Source organism: Mirounga angustirostris, unplaced genomic scaffold (genome assembly GCF_029215605.1).
Source record: "Mirounga angustirostris isolate CCGP_5_RB_7025 unplaced genomic scaffold, mMirAng1.0.hap1 SCAF_5, whole genome shotgun sequence".
Classification (NCBI taxonomy): Eukaryota; Metazoa; Chordata; class Mammalia; order Carnivora; family Phocidae; genus Mirounga; species Mirounga angustirostris.
Window position 1 is genome coordinate 178204413 of NW_026991713.1, and position 14788 is coordinate 178219200.

The following is a 14788-nucleotide window of genomic DNA, read 5'->3' on the forward strand; positions in this document are numbered from 1 at the left end:
AGTGGTGCGCAGGCCCCAGGGCGGCACAGTTGTGTTTTACGTGGCTGATTGGACCTTCAGTAGAAGTTCCTTAAAAACTGTCAAAGTACCGGCCAGCTGCGCGTTGCTGTAAATCCTAACATTCAACAACAAAAACACATAACGGAAGCAAATCAAGCTATTAAATGGTTTAAGGGGGCAACGTGAATTCAGTCTGGCTGAGTCAATGTTTTGTTCAAAGAGTACGAAGGATTCTTAAAATACTAAAATTCAGTGTAACTCACGGAACTCAAAGCGTTTAGGCCTTATTCATAGTAGGAAACTACTGTCTCCTGAGAGCTGCTTTCCAGCTTGTACCATGTGGGTCCTGGCCAGTCGTGACTGTGTCCAGATCAGCACCTTGGGAGCGAACCTGAACCTTCCCAGTTGCTCTTCTTGGATTCTTTCCTTTGATTTTAAAGTCTGAAAGTTTCGAAATGCCTGGTCGTCTCTGTCATTTAGATTCGTCTAAGACATGCCTGTTGGCATTTTGGCTTTTTCCTCAATGTCCTTCATTCGCCGTAGACGGAGTATCTGGTTTCTGCTGTCACTGGCACAGTGGTTCCCGCCCGTGCCATCCACGCCCGTCCATGCCCAGGGGCTCCGAGCACCTCGGACTCCCATGCCGTCTGCCCCTGGGAGCTGGGACCCCAAGTTCGGAGCCATCAGTCCCCTCCTTTCCTAGAGTTTTGCCATAATATGTACTTTTCAAGTTTTCTCTATTTTCAAACTTGATATAAACCGTATATATTCTCCTGTGACCTGCAGGTTTGAGATTGGTTCATGTTGCTGGTGTGGCTGGGGTTCCTTCATTTTCACTGCAGGAATAAATCAGGGGGGCCCGTTCTCTCTGTGCTGTGGCCTTTCTTGTGTGTCTCCCGACATACGTGTGCAGGGGTTTCTTCGGGACATGTCCCCTGTGAGCAAGACTGCCTGGTCATTGGGCACATAGACCTCCGAATAGACAAGATCTGTCCGATCATTTTCCAGAGTGGTTGTAGAGAGTCCCTGTTGCTCTCATCCTTGCTGATACTGAGGGTTACCCAACTTTAAAAATTGTATTAGTATCTCCTTATGGTTTCATTGAAATCTCCCTGATGATATTCATCGGCTACATGTGTTTTCTGGGCTGTGCCTATTCATGATTTTCCCAGTTTTTTTTAATGAGTGATTTGTATTGGAGGGTCCTGCGGATGGTCTGCCTGGTCATTTTTTCCGTCCAGTTTTCATATGCTCTTCACCCTGTCTCTGCTGAGGCTGACCTCTTAAAGAGACGGAGTAGGGCCGTCAGTGCCAGGAGATGGGTGTGGAGCTGCATGGTGAATGAAGCTACAGACCCCAATCTGGTTCCACCGTTTTCCCTCGAGGAGCTTTCCCAAGTCCCCAGATCCTGCTCGGGACCCCACACAGCCTCAGTCGTCACTCTCCTTAGTCTCCAATCTGTGACCGACCTCCGTCTTGTCTTGGTTTCCATGACCTCGACACTTCGGGAGCACTGGCCAGTTATTTTGTGGTGTCTCTATTTGGGTTTCTCTGGTATTTCCTCATTGTTAGAATGAGGTGATGCGTTTTTTGGCAGGAAAACCGCAGAAGGGATGATGTACCCACTCAGAGCATCCTTTCAGGGGTTCAGCTCCTGGTGACATGAGGCTGGGCTTGCAGGGTCTCTGCTGTAGAGTTACTCTCGTTCTCGTTACTGTTAAGTATTTGGAGACAATGCAGATATCCTGTTTCTCCTCAAGCTTTGGCCCACTCATTTTAATATCCACTGGTGGATCTTACAGGTGACATTTTTATAACCCTTTCTCATCTTTGCAGTCTTTTTCAAGTTAACTTTTAAAAATTAAGGTGGGAGAGTCAAAAGAATGAGAGGGTGTGGCTGTCCTGGAAAAAAAATCTTAACCTTCTAAAGGGGGCAATGTCAAAAACAACCAGGGAATACAACATCTAAGTGTGAATTTGGGGTTTAAGTCTTTCTCCCTGTAAACGGATATGTTCTAGGAGAGAAGGCGGAAATCGCTACCACCGATTGAGAATTTACTGAAGAAGCCAGTGTAAACCTCCAGAGCCGATTATTTACAACTCGTGTTGAATAAGCATTCGGCCTGGGAGGGTGGTGTGCTGGGGCAGTTTTGCCAGACTTCTGTGTGCTGGTTCCGTTGCACGCTGTGTCCTCAAGCTGGAAGGGACCTCCCAGCTGAGTACCAAAGCCTCGTGTTGGTACAGACCGGGAAATAAGCTGGAGAGGTTATGGTTTGCTCAAGGCCGTGTCCTCTTAATTATCACCATGATGAACTCGAGCCTCAAAGCCAGTCTGCTTGTTTCTCCATTCATTTATTCATCCAGCGTTTATGGAGCACCTTCTGTGTGCTGGACACTGTGTAGTATGCTGGGGATACAGCAGCGATGAGACCAACCATGAGTCTGTCCCCGAGAGCCTTTAATCTAGACCTAACCTTGGTGTGGGGTTCAGGTAAGGCTGCCAGAAGGTGGATATCGGTGTCTCTGTTTCTGTCTTGTGCCCCCACAGCCGAGCTCTCTGAAGACCCGGTGCCTGGGAGGTGTACGTTCCAGGGAGCTGGCTACCCTTCAGGACTGTCCTCACCAAGGGCAACAGTGACAGTGGGTTTGGTTCATTGGGTAGTTAGGTGTTTGTTACTCTCATACTTGATACTTTTCTATAGGTTTCCTTTTATTTTAAAAAATTAGAGCATTTTCTTAAGAGAGGTGGGCAGTAGGCCTTCCTAGCCCTCGTGGCCGAGGAGTGCAGTTACGGCCAGCCATGAGGGGTCTGAGCATCGTCGTGCGGCATGATCAGCCCTCCCCTGCCCCGTCTGCAGCCCATCCCTCACCTCTCTTCTCTGTGGATCTTCCTCTTAGTGTCAGAACCTTTCCAGGGTGATGCTTCATCAACTTGTTTTTTGCTTTTTCTCTCCTCCCCTGGTGACCAGCCTTTGACCGTCTCTCAGTGGAGAGATCCAGCAGCTTTGAGAATTGCTGTCAGCCAGGTGTGAGATTTTTTTTCCTGTTCCCTCTGCCCTCTGAGTTTTACTTTACCATTCCAGGCAGAGGCAGAAACAAAAAGGGGAGGAAGAAAGGCCAAGTCTGGTGACTGCCTTGTGAGGGCCCTTTCTCCTTGTCGTGAGTAGGGGTGGGTGTGCAGGGCGGGAGTCTTCCTGCTCTGGAGCAGAGACGGCTGTGCCCTTCTGTGTGTTCGCGGCCGTCGGCTGCCATTCATGTGCAGAATTCGGTACAACCTCCTGCAGCTCAGAAAAGAGGAAGAAAGATAACCGACTACGTTAGACCTCGTCTTTCAACCACGTTTGAGGAAGACACAGCAAGACACCAAACCGAAAGGTTGTTCTCGTAGGTGTAACGAATATGAATATTGTCTACTTCTATGGCCTTTCTCTAATAAAAGAGAAGTTTGGATTTTTAAGCGTGTCTTGCAGATTATGAACTAATTAATCTGCTTGTAATATTGAATATGGATAATATTTCCACAGTTGGTCTGCTTTCTGTTACACCTTTGAATTTAGGGTCTCATTCATCAGAACAGTACAGCGTAGGTGTGCCCGCGGTCGTCTGTGCATAAGTCCTGGCACGGATAGGGCCCATGGGTTTGCACGTCGTAGTCCTCCTCGCTGGGCGTGCGGCCGGTGGACTTTCAGCCCTTTCTGCGTGCCAGGCCCTTTGCTGAAGTCAAGTCCCATTTATTCTGAAAGCTTGTATGCAAACAAATGATAGCAGTAAAATGTGCCGAGAAATATAAATGAGGCTACATTAGGGTTAAAGGGAGAAAATGGGCAATTCTAACCTGGCAGGTAGCAGTCAGGGGAGATGTTTTGGAGGAGATTTGTAAAAATGAGGTAGAATGAACCACTGGGGACGGTTGGCAGTGAGGTGGCAGAGGGGGCGCTGCAGATGACGTGCGGGGCCATGAGGGTGGCAGGGAGACGCTCTGTGCCTTCCGTGGCTCTGCCCCCTTCTCTGTGCTCGGGCCATTCGGGCCTAGCTTCCCTACCAGCTTTACTGTGGGGGGTTGGGGGGGCATCTTTTGCACAACTCTGTTAAATAGTTCATGCTCATCTTCATCTTCATTGTCGGACATTTACAACTTGGTGTTACTCTTAGGTCAGGTGTACCCTTTCCTGGCTCAGAGGACTGGGCATTAGTCCTGGGAGCTGGGTGCCTCACGTGCCTTCTCGTGGCATCTGTGCAGAGGCTGGGGCGACCACACAGTAGGTATGCTGCACACACAGGACAGTTCACATGGATTGTGAGTCACTTTTACAGCCTTTTGGTTCTTATTTCCAAGGCGCAGGGCCTTGTGCTTTCTTGAGACTGCCTTCCTTCCTTTGCTTTGGAAGATGGGACCGAAGGCTCAGTTCAGAGGAGCAAGTTTCTGTGGACTGCGCAGGGTTTCTTGATTCCTGGGAATCAGATGATTCTGCTTATTACACAGAATGACTTTTGTTTCCCCGTTACGTTTCAAGGAATCGCATCCCTGTAGCCTTACCAGAGATTGCTAGGAAAGGCTGGGTGTTCGGGCTGAATTTTAGGTGTGGAGGACGGTGGTTCATCACAGCTGTGTGGGTGGATGCTGTCTCCTTAGAAGCCGCTGAGTGTGACGTCTTAAGAGGGGAAATGACCCTGTGGCTTAGGGAGTAGCATGCTGACTATAAAAAGAACCACTGGAATCGTCAGCCTAGCACCTGACATAAAATCCACATGTGTCAGACTCCAATTTGGTGGCGCCTGGGGCTGCAGAATTATTCCAGCTTGATTGCTAGACACAGTCTGGGTTGGCTTTGCCTGGTCGCCTGCCCTTCCCGTCCCTCACCCCAGTGGTGCGCGCTGATTAAGGGCCACAAGAACATGGCTTACAAGCTCTCGGGCTTGGAATGCCTCATTGGGAAAGCTCCGAGATAAAGTAGTGCCCCAGTTCTCCTTTGCATTTCCGAAACAAACGTCCGTTGGGCCGGGTGGTAGTTATATCATCTGAGAAAAGAATGAACCAGTCCCTTTTCAAAAGGCTGGACGCCACAGGTTCATGTTCCTGAGCTTTCTTAGTGGGCCTCTGAGACTCCCGAGAGCGAGGCTAAGCGGAAGATGAGGCCATCTGTAGCTGAAGTCACTTTTTGTAGCTCTCCTTGAGCGCACGTGAATCAAAGGGCCTGATCCCAGCAGCACAGTTTTCTGCACCCAGCTCCGTCCTTCTGGGAACAAATGCCCTCCGTGATGGCGTGGCTGTTGTTTTGAGCCATATGGGAAGGGTTCCCTGGAAACTGGTGGATTAGGAATAAGACCTGAGGTCGCAGCATGCCCGGCAGGTGACAGGTTGCATCTGTGGGCTGTTTGGGGAGAACACAGGCGTTTTCCACTGAGTCTGGGGAGGCTCCGTTGCTCGTCTGGCTGTGTCTCGGCCTGCCTGAGTGCCGCCCAGGCACCTGCCGTTCACTGGACTCCTTCGCTCTGTCCTCTTCTCTCTGTCATCAGGATGCCCTGTAGTCGTGATTTTTCTAAATGCTGTAATCGGAGGTTTTAGACTAGAGGGAGACCGGAAACCCCCAGCAGGTGCGGTGAGCACGGTGCCTTTAGAGCGAGGTGTTTCTCGTGGTGCAGGTGGGGCATTTCAGACTCTTCCTGCTTCCCAGCGATGCCGGTGCTCCTGGGCATCCGCTGCTGCTGTGACGTGCGGTGGCAGAAAACCCCGAACGGGAGGGCCTCTCTCCCCTTCTCTGGTGAACAAGTCCCGGGACAGCCAGTCCAGCCATGGGGGGTGGGCCTCTCTCCAGGCCCTTCGCAGGGTCCTGCTGTGGGGCTCCTTTCCTCGGCTTGAGCCCCAGCCAGACAGCAGGAGGAGGGTGCAAAGGAGCGGCCCACCCTCTTCCTTTCAGGGCGACTTCCTGCAAGCACCACCAGCCGCGTCCTCGTAAATCTCTGGGAGCTGAGTCCCATGGCCACACCTACAGGGGAGGCTGTTGCCTGTGGGCCCTCCTGGCCTGGTGTTACTGAGGCAGAAGCCCAGAAGGGCCCCAGGCCGAGCCGGTAGCCAGCAGCCCCTGCCAGAGTCCCTCTGGGACCTCTCTGCCTCTAAGACGATTGGGGGCGGGGGTTAGTGCTCAGTGGGGAGCCCCAGGGAGGGAGAGTTGGGTCTCTAAGTTATTTTCACTTTCCTTTGTTGGGTGAGGAGATGGTCGTAATAGCACATAATAGGACACTCTAAAGTATCCTCTGCTGGCTAATGGAGATACCGCGCAACTGCGTTTTCCATCCTGTGTGTCCTTCTGAATTCTACGGAATTCATTCCTTCAGCAAATATTTGTGGAGCAGCCACCCTGTGTCCTGGGGAAGTAGCAGCAAACAAACAACATAAGGAGCTGACTTTCTGATAAGAGGAGCCAGTCGATAAATTAGCAGGCGTGCGTGTGTGTGTGCACATGTGCCCGAGGGCGTGTATTGTGTGTGTTAGAGGAAAACATCAGGGAACTGGGAGGGGGGCAGGGGGGAGTCTGCTTCGATGAATAGGGTGATCACAGGGTGGGGGTTCTGTAGCATAGTCTTGGTGCACCCACATTTGTGCTCCCTTCCATCGTGGTATCAAGTTGAGAGTACTGCCCCAGAGCCAGGCTACGTATTCTACTCTCTCCATGGTCTGGTGTAGCCTTGGGACTCTGTTCTGCGTCTTGCTCTTGAAATGACTGGGCAGGTCTGCCCCAGCCCCTCCATCTCCCTGTGGGCTGCTGACCCGTGCCAAGAGCCTGGGTGGTCAGCACAAGCCCACAGTGGAAGTGATCATACAGAACACAGCCAGAGGCACCTGGGCCATATTGTTGAAGCGTCTGTGTCTGGGCTGGAGCCCGGACTCCTGTAGCTTCCCCGAGTGGCATTTGAGAACCCTGAAGGAGGTGGGAGAGCAGGCCTTGTAGGTGTCAGGGGAAGGGGGAGGTTTCCTCGCTGGGAGAGTGACCAGTGCAAAGGCCCTGGGGTGGGGTCAAGTTTTGTGTTCCAGAGCCCAGTGAGCAGGTAGGGTAAGAGGGGACAGGTTCCCAGAGCAGAGGTGTTTATGTGGTTTGATTTACATTTTAACAGGATTGTTTTGGCAGCTGTTTCGATAATAGAAACAGGGAGGCCTGTTTGGAGGCTTTTACAATAATCTAGGTGACAGGATGGTGGCTCAGATCAGCATGATCATGGTGGAAGCGATGAGAAGTGGTCAGGTCTGTGTCTTAGAACTGGAGAGGAATTTGGAAGTCCTCTGGTCTCACTGCCCATCCAGCTTAAGGATTCCCTCGGCATTAGCCCTGTGGCTGATACTGAGCCCAGTATTTTATTTTATATGTTAAATTGAGACCACTGTTGGAGAGTCCCTTTCTCTTTGTGAGTGACTTCCGGGCCACCTGTGTGTCTGGAACGGCCCCTGGAGCCCACACAAGTAAACCCTGTGCTCGTGGTGTCTGTGTCCAAACACGTCCCGCCGTCCGTGCTCACTGCCAGGGACACGCGTCAGACTGCACGTCCCGGTCTTTCTGTGAAGGTCAGTCACCCTTCATTTCCTGAGGTCTCAAGATCGGGAGTGCCAAGAGTGAAGATCTCCGGCAGTGGAGGGCAGGTTACAGCAGCTTAGAGAGCCACACGCCCCCCAGGTGAAGCATCAGCCCCTCCTGTCCTGCTGGGGGAGCAGCGGGGTTCCCACGTGTTCCATTAGTGTGGAATTGGGCTCTAATTAGCAAACACTGAAGTCAGCCAACAGCCCCTTTCTCATGTTCCTACCGTGCGTACCTTCTCATGCTGTGCAGCAGAGGACCTCCCCGTCCCCTCTGCAGTCCTGGGTTTATCTCCAGCCATGCTAGTTTTAATCCTCTTAAATTTTTACCAGCTGAAAAGTGGAACAATTCCATGATTATTAGTTCTTTTCTTGCATGCATTAGCCATTTATAGTAATTCTGTGAGTTGCCAGTGATACCCTTTACTTCCTTTCCTCTTTTGGGAACAAGTTTCTATTGATTAATATTAGTCTCTTACTAGGTGCTCATTTTGGTATCACACCTTTTTTTTTTTTAACTTTATATTTTGAAATAATCATAAATTCACGGGAAGTTGCAAAGATAGTACAGAGAGGTCCTTACGTCCTTGGCCCATTTTCCCCTGTGGGTAGATCTTACATGACTCCAATATAATAAGAAAACCATGAAATTGACATTGGTGCAGCGTGTGTGTGTGCATGCGTGTGCAGCTCTGTGTCCCGGGTAACCGCCCCTGGAGTCAAGACACGGAATGAACTGCTCCATCACCGCAGAGATCACCCTCGTGCTGCTCCTTCTTAGTCACACACCTCCCTTCCTCCACCACCCCTGCCCCTGGCAACCGCTGATTTGTTCTCCATCCCTAAAGTTTATCAGCTTGCATGAATGCAGTCATAGTACGTGGGAACCTTTGGAGGCTGACCTCTCGAGATGCCCATTTATTTCTGGGTAGCTCTTCCTGGTCTGGAGGTGTCACAGGAACTACACATGCGGCCAGATACGCAGTTACAGACACGTCTGTACGTACACATATATGAAGAATCATCATCTGTATCTTAGAAGAATAGCTCAGGAATGGTAGAGATTAGTGAATAATTTCTAGAGAAAGTGGAGTACTATTTCAGGTCCTAGGAGACTAGAAATTAGTTTCGGTTTGGTACCGTGTGCGTGTGTGTGTGTGTGTCTAACCTTTCAAACTAAGTTAACTTTTTTTTTTTAAGATTTTATTCATGTATTTGTCAGAGAGAGCACAAGCAGGGGGAGCGGCAGAGGGAGAGAGAGAAGCAAGCTCCCCACTGAGCAGGGAGCCTGACGTGGGGCTCGATGCCAGGACCCTGGGATCATGACTTGAGCCTAAGGCAGACGCTTAACCGACTGAGCCACCCAGGCGTCCCCTAAGTTAACTTTAATAGTGTGATTCGTAGGGGAAAATTCAGTCTTCTTAAAACCAACTGTTCATGTCAAAGGGACTTGAAATTCTCTAACCAAATCCTCCTATTTGATACTGAGACGGTTGGAGGCCTGGGTGTTGAAGAAATTGGCCTGTGGTGACGCAGCTAATGAACAGCCTGGCCGGGATTACAGTGCAGAGAACCCCAAGGAGCTCCAGCCTTTGAAGGCCCGTCTGAGTCCCGATCCCAGTGCTGGAGGGGGCGGGGCACGCTGAGCTCTCCTCCAGGTGGCTCTTGCCCGAGGACACAGAAGCAGGAAACAGAGCTGTGCTATTCTTGGATCGGGGGCCAGTGAGAAACTTACGTGTTCCTGCTCAGGGTGTTGGCCTTTCCCCTTCGTTTCATTGATCATGACTAGTATTATATACTTACCTCTACAACCTGCTCCCTTGGGGGAAAGATACGAAGTGTTAAGCATTTTAACATAGATCCCTGTGAATACCGTCGCTCTAAAGGCCTGCCTCTGGAGGGTTTGTAAGCTGCTGACATAATGGTCCAGGTGGAAATGCGGTATCTGCAGGCACACTTCGTTTTGTTGCGCTCTGCAGGTAGTGTGTTCTTTACAAATTAGAAGTTCATGGAACTAGCAGGAGACCCAGAAGTGGAGCCTGAAGATGGGACTGAATTGCACCACTTGAAATAATGAGGAGTTGCTTCTTATGGATGAGCAAAGAAAGTGGTTTCTTGAGACAGCATCTACTCCTGATAAAGATGCTCTGAGGATTCTTGAAATGACAACAGAGGATTTAGAATATTGCATAAACTTAATTGATAAAGCAGCAGCAGGGTTGGAGAGGATTGACTCCAGTTTTGAAAGTTCTGTGGGTAGAACGCAATCCAACAGCATCCCACGCTACAGAGAAATCCCTCATGAGAGGAAGCGTCCATCAGTGCCGCAAACGTCAGTGCTGTCGATTTTAAGAACTTGGCATGGCCACCCCAGCCTTCAGCAGCCACCAGCCTGATCAGTCAGCAGCCATCGATGACGAGGCAGACCCTCCACCAGCAAAAAAGACTGTGAGTCCCTGAAAGCTCAGGTGGTGTTAGCATTTCTTAGCCGTCAAGCATTTCTTACTTAAGGCGTTCATAGACATAACGCTGCCGCACACTTACCAGACTACGGTATAGCTTAAACATAGTTTCTGTGTGTAGTGGGAAACCAAAAAATTCATTTGACCGGCTTTATTCTGTTGTGCACTTTATTGCAGTGGTCTGGAACCGAACCTGCAACGTCTCTGAGATGTGACTGTGATGGAATTAATAATAGAATATTTTGTGTGATAACAAGGCCAGAAACCCCAAGAGAAAGAATAATGGATTTCACTGAGTAAACATTTTTCAGTTTAGTGTGGCAGACGTCAGCACAAAGAAAGTTAAAAGGGAAATGACAAATTAGGAAAAAATCGCAACATCTAGCAAAGATGTTTTTTTAATATGTTGAGAGTGTATGAAACAACTACAACATGAGCTCTTATGAACCGGCACATGAAGACTCAGCAGAAGAAGTAAAACTGCTGTCCTCACTGCTGACTGTGCAAATGCAAATTAAAGCGGTAATGAAGTAATTTTTCTTTTTAAGATTATTTGAGAGAGAGAGAGCACACATGTGCAGGGGGGCGGGCAGAGGGAGAGGGATCTCAAGCTGACTCCCCACTGAGCGCGGGGCCTGACGCGGGCTGGCTCCCATGACCCCAAGATCATGACCTGAGTCGAAACCAAGAGTTGGGTGCTTCACCGACTGAGCCTCCCAGGCGCCCCATGAAGTAACTTCTTGTCAGTCAGACTGGTGGTGATTCTGAAGAATTCCTTGGGCTGATTGAGGTCCTGGGAAATAGGTACTGTCGTCTGTAGGTGGCAAGAGAGCAAGTGGTTTGGTTTCTCTGTGTGTCAGTGTCACATCCTCTGCAGTAATTCATCTTCCAAGGAATTTACTCTGAAGCAGGAACTGTGAGATTTCCGGCTTCTAATCACTGCAGACTAGTTATCCAGAGACTTCTGCCGAAGATAACTTAAAATGCCAGATAGGATGTTGAAAACAACTTTATGGAAGCCTCTAAGTGCCGAGAAGATCGTAAGGACTCCAGGCCAACCCCTGAGAGCGTGGGACCTGCAGAGGTGAGCGGAGCCCTGGCAGCTGTAGTCCTGAGACGTTCGGTGATCTAAACCAGGAGCCTGAACTGTTTCATAGACTTTTCAGGGTCTCAGAAGGAGGTAGAGACTCAAGATTGACAGAGTTGAGGAATCTGACAGGAAACTCCTCTGTAGTGAGCTGGGATCTCGGGGGGGCAGGGGGTGAGCCAAAAGCAAACCCAAAAAATGGGGAGAGTGGAGAGCATTACCTGGCTACTGAGCCAGGGCAGGGAGGGGAGAGGCAAAGGAAACTGTCTGTAGGCAAGCTCCCTTGAAGACTTGGTGCTCGGCTCCGTAAGGCGGTCCAGGAAGCCCCAGTGCTGTGAGTTTACTTTAAAGTGATACTAGACAGGGTGGTGTGCCTCAGTACCTGGTAGAAGCAAAAGGGGACCTCTCTGGAAAAGACCCTCTCATCCTAACCCTTGGAATTCCCCAGAAATATTTCTAAGGACAGGGGTTGGGGGGAGCATCCCAGAGATAGCCAGAATCACAAGGAAACAAGGCACAGTACCTAGAACCGGAAGAGAGGACAGCAGAATCTGACCGACAGTGTTTAGGTATTGGGCTTACCAAATGCAGATTTTAAAACAACTATACTCGGGGCGCCTGGGGGCTCAGTCAGTAAAACATCTGGCTCTTGGTCTCAGCTCAGGTCTTGATCTCAGGGTTGTGAGTTCAAGTCCCGTGTTGGCCTCCACACTGGGTGTGGAGCCTACTTAAAAAAAATAAAGTAAAACAACGATAGTTAATATGTTTAAGAAAATAAAAGTCAGAAAATATCTTCAGGAAAAAAACCTGGAAACTATTGAAAGTGACTTAACATATTTTAAAAGAACTTCTAGAATTGGACAATACAAACACCAAAATTAAAACTCAATGGATGTGTTAGGCAGTAGTTTGAGCCCAATAAAAGAGAATATTAATAAAGTAGAAGAAATACAGGAAGCAAATTTCAAGAACATAGAACAGAAAGACAGAAACAGGGAAAATAAGAAAGCTCAGTTGAGAGGCATGGAGCCTGGTGGGAGAAGGTCTAATGTACATTTCAGCAAGAGTTACAGAAAGAAGGCTGGAGCAAAGGCACTATCTGAAGAGATAATGGCTGGTAAAACATCATATCACAGTGAAGAGTCCCAATGAGTCCCAAGCAAGATTAATTAAAAAAAAAAAACAAAAAACCCACACACCTATAACTAGACCTATCACAACAAAACTGTAGAAGCCAAAGACAGAAAAATCTTAAAAGCAGCTACAGAAAATGGTAGAGATGAACTTTCAAGGAGGGACAGTTTGGCAGCTTTCTTCCCAAAAGCTACAACAGAAACCATGAAGAGTGAATGATGCTTTGAGGTGGTGGTGGTGTGTGAGAGAGTGTAACCACTAATCTAGAAATCTGTAAAATGAAGGTAGAACAGAGACATTTTCAGATAGAGAAAGAGTTTATTATCCCCAATACCAAAGACTCCACTTCAAGCAGAAGGCAAGGGATTCCAGATGGAGGGTTTGAAACATAACAAAGAGTGAAGATTAATTTATCTATTATTTTTTCTTTTGTTGGTCATGCTTTTGGTGTCAAATCTTAAGAAATCATGACCAAACCCAAGATTAGAAAGATTTGCCCCTATGTTTTCTTTTTATATTTAGGTTGTCCTCTTACATTTTGATTGTTGATCCATTTTTGAGTTAATTTTTGTATATGGAGTGAGGTAGGGGTCCACCTTCATTCTTTTGCACATGGACATCCAGTGGTCCCTGTTGAACATCTGTCCTTTCCCCATTGAGCGGTCTCCGCCCCCTGGATGAAAATCAGTTGGTCATACATGTTGGGTTTATTTCTTATTCTATTGGTCTGTATGTTTATCCTATGCCAGTAACACACTATTTTGATTACCATAACTTTGTAGTAAGTTTTGAAATTAGGAAGTGTCGGTCTTCCAGCTTTCTTTTCTTTTTCTCATTGTGGTTTTGACTCGCACTCCCCTGAGGACTAATTATGTCAAGCTACTTTTAAGGAAAAATAAAGTAGGAGGGACTTGCTCTTCATGAAGGTCATCAAACTACGGCCCACAGGCTCTTTCATGTGGTGTGTTTTTGTTTGGACCCCCAGCTAAGAATGTTTTTTACATTTTTTAAAACTTAGAGAAAAAGAAGAATATGCAATAAAACGACTATATGTGGTTCACAAAGCCTAAAATATTTACCATCTGGACCTCTACAGGAAAAAAAAAAAAAGTTTGCTAACCCCTTCTCTAATAAATCTAACACTGAGATTTGTAGTTTAAAAAAAAAAAAAAAAAGTTAATAACCAATACAGTGGGGAATTGGTTCAGCAGAATAAGATGAGTAAATTGGTGGAACTACGGGGAGAACAATGAAATTGGATCCTGTGCACACACCCATTTTCAAATGGATTAGAGACCTAAATATGAAAAGCAAAACTACATATTTTTTAGGAGATAGTATAGAACAATCTGTATGATCTTGGTACAGGGAAGAATTTAACTGATTAAAAGTGCAAATGCAGGGGTGCCTGGGTGACTAGGTCGGTTAAGTGTCTGACTTGATTTTGGCTCAGGTCATGATCCTCAGTGTTGTGAGATTGAGCCCTGTGTCAGGCTCCATGCTGAGCCAGGGAGTCTACTTGAGATTCTCCCTCTCTCTCTCTCTCCCCCTCCTAACCACCCCCCCCCCCGCCCCGGCTCACATGCATGCTCTCTTTAAAAAAAATAAAATAAATAAATGCAAAAGAAAAGACTAGTAATTTGACTACCATCAGATTAAGAACTTCTTCTCATCCAAAGACCCCACCAGCTGTGGGAGTGGAGAACATGTTCGTCATCTATAACTGACAAAGGAAAAGTGTCCAGAATGCTTAAAGAACTTCCACAAATCCACAAGAAATAGGCAATTTAATAGAAAAAGGTTAAAGGCTTAACAGACATTTTTTTAAAGGACTTTATTTATTTATTTATTTTAAAGATTTTATTTATTTGACAGAGAGACACAGCAAGAGAGGGAACACAAGCAGGGGGAGTGGGAGAGGGAGAAGCAGGCTCCCCGCCGAGCAGGGAACCCGATGCGGGGCTCAATCCCAGGACCCTGATATCATGACCTGAGCCGAAGGCAGACGCCTAACCGACTGAGCCACCCAGGCACACCGATTTTATTAATTTATTAGAGAGAGTGCACACACAAGCGGGGGAGGGGGGAGGGACCAAGGGAGAGGGAGAAGCAGACTCCCTGAGAGAGAGCCCGAAGTGGTGCTCGATCCCAGAACCTTGGGATCATGACCCGAGCCGAAGGCAGATGCTTCACTGACTGAGACACCCAGGCGGCCCTTAATTTTTAAAACAATGAAATGATATTATATGCTCACCAGATTTGCAAAATTAAAACATTTGACGATCCCAAGAATTGGCAAGGATGTAGAGTAATAGGAACTCTCATTAGCCCTGGTGCTGGTGAGTATATAAATTGTATACCTTGTTTAGAAAACAGATTGGTATTATTAGCTCAAGTTTAAGATCTACATTCCCTGTGGCTCAGTAGTCCCACTCCTGCGTATACAGAGGGTGTGTGTGTACATGTTCATATGGCAGTATTATTCATAATTGGAACAGTCCATATGCTCCTCAGCAGTCAAATGGGTAAATATATTAT

At 47.9% G+C, this 14788-nt stretch overlaps 1 protein-coding gene and 1 long non-coding RNA gene across 3 annotated transcripts in view; both read left to right on the plus strand.

Annotated features, from left to right (window-relative positions):
* Positions 1-14788, plus strand: part of GNA12 (G protein subunit alpha 12) — a 109402-nt gene that overhangs the window by 45961 nt on the left and 48653 nt on the right. The window lies entirely within an intron of this gene.
* Positions 4-14788, plus strand: part of LOC135364603 (uncharacterized) — a 29375-nt gene continuing 14590 nt past the window's right edge. Inside the window, exon 1 of the long non-coding RNA XR_010412054.1 lies at positions 4-11113. This is a non-coding gene — a long non-coding RNA (uncharacterized LOC135364603). The remainder of the gene's footprint in view (positions 11114-14788) is intronic.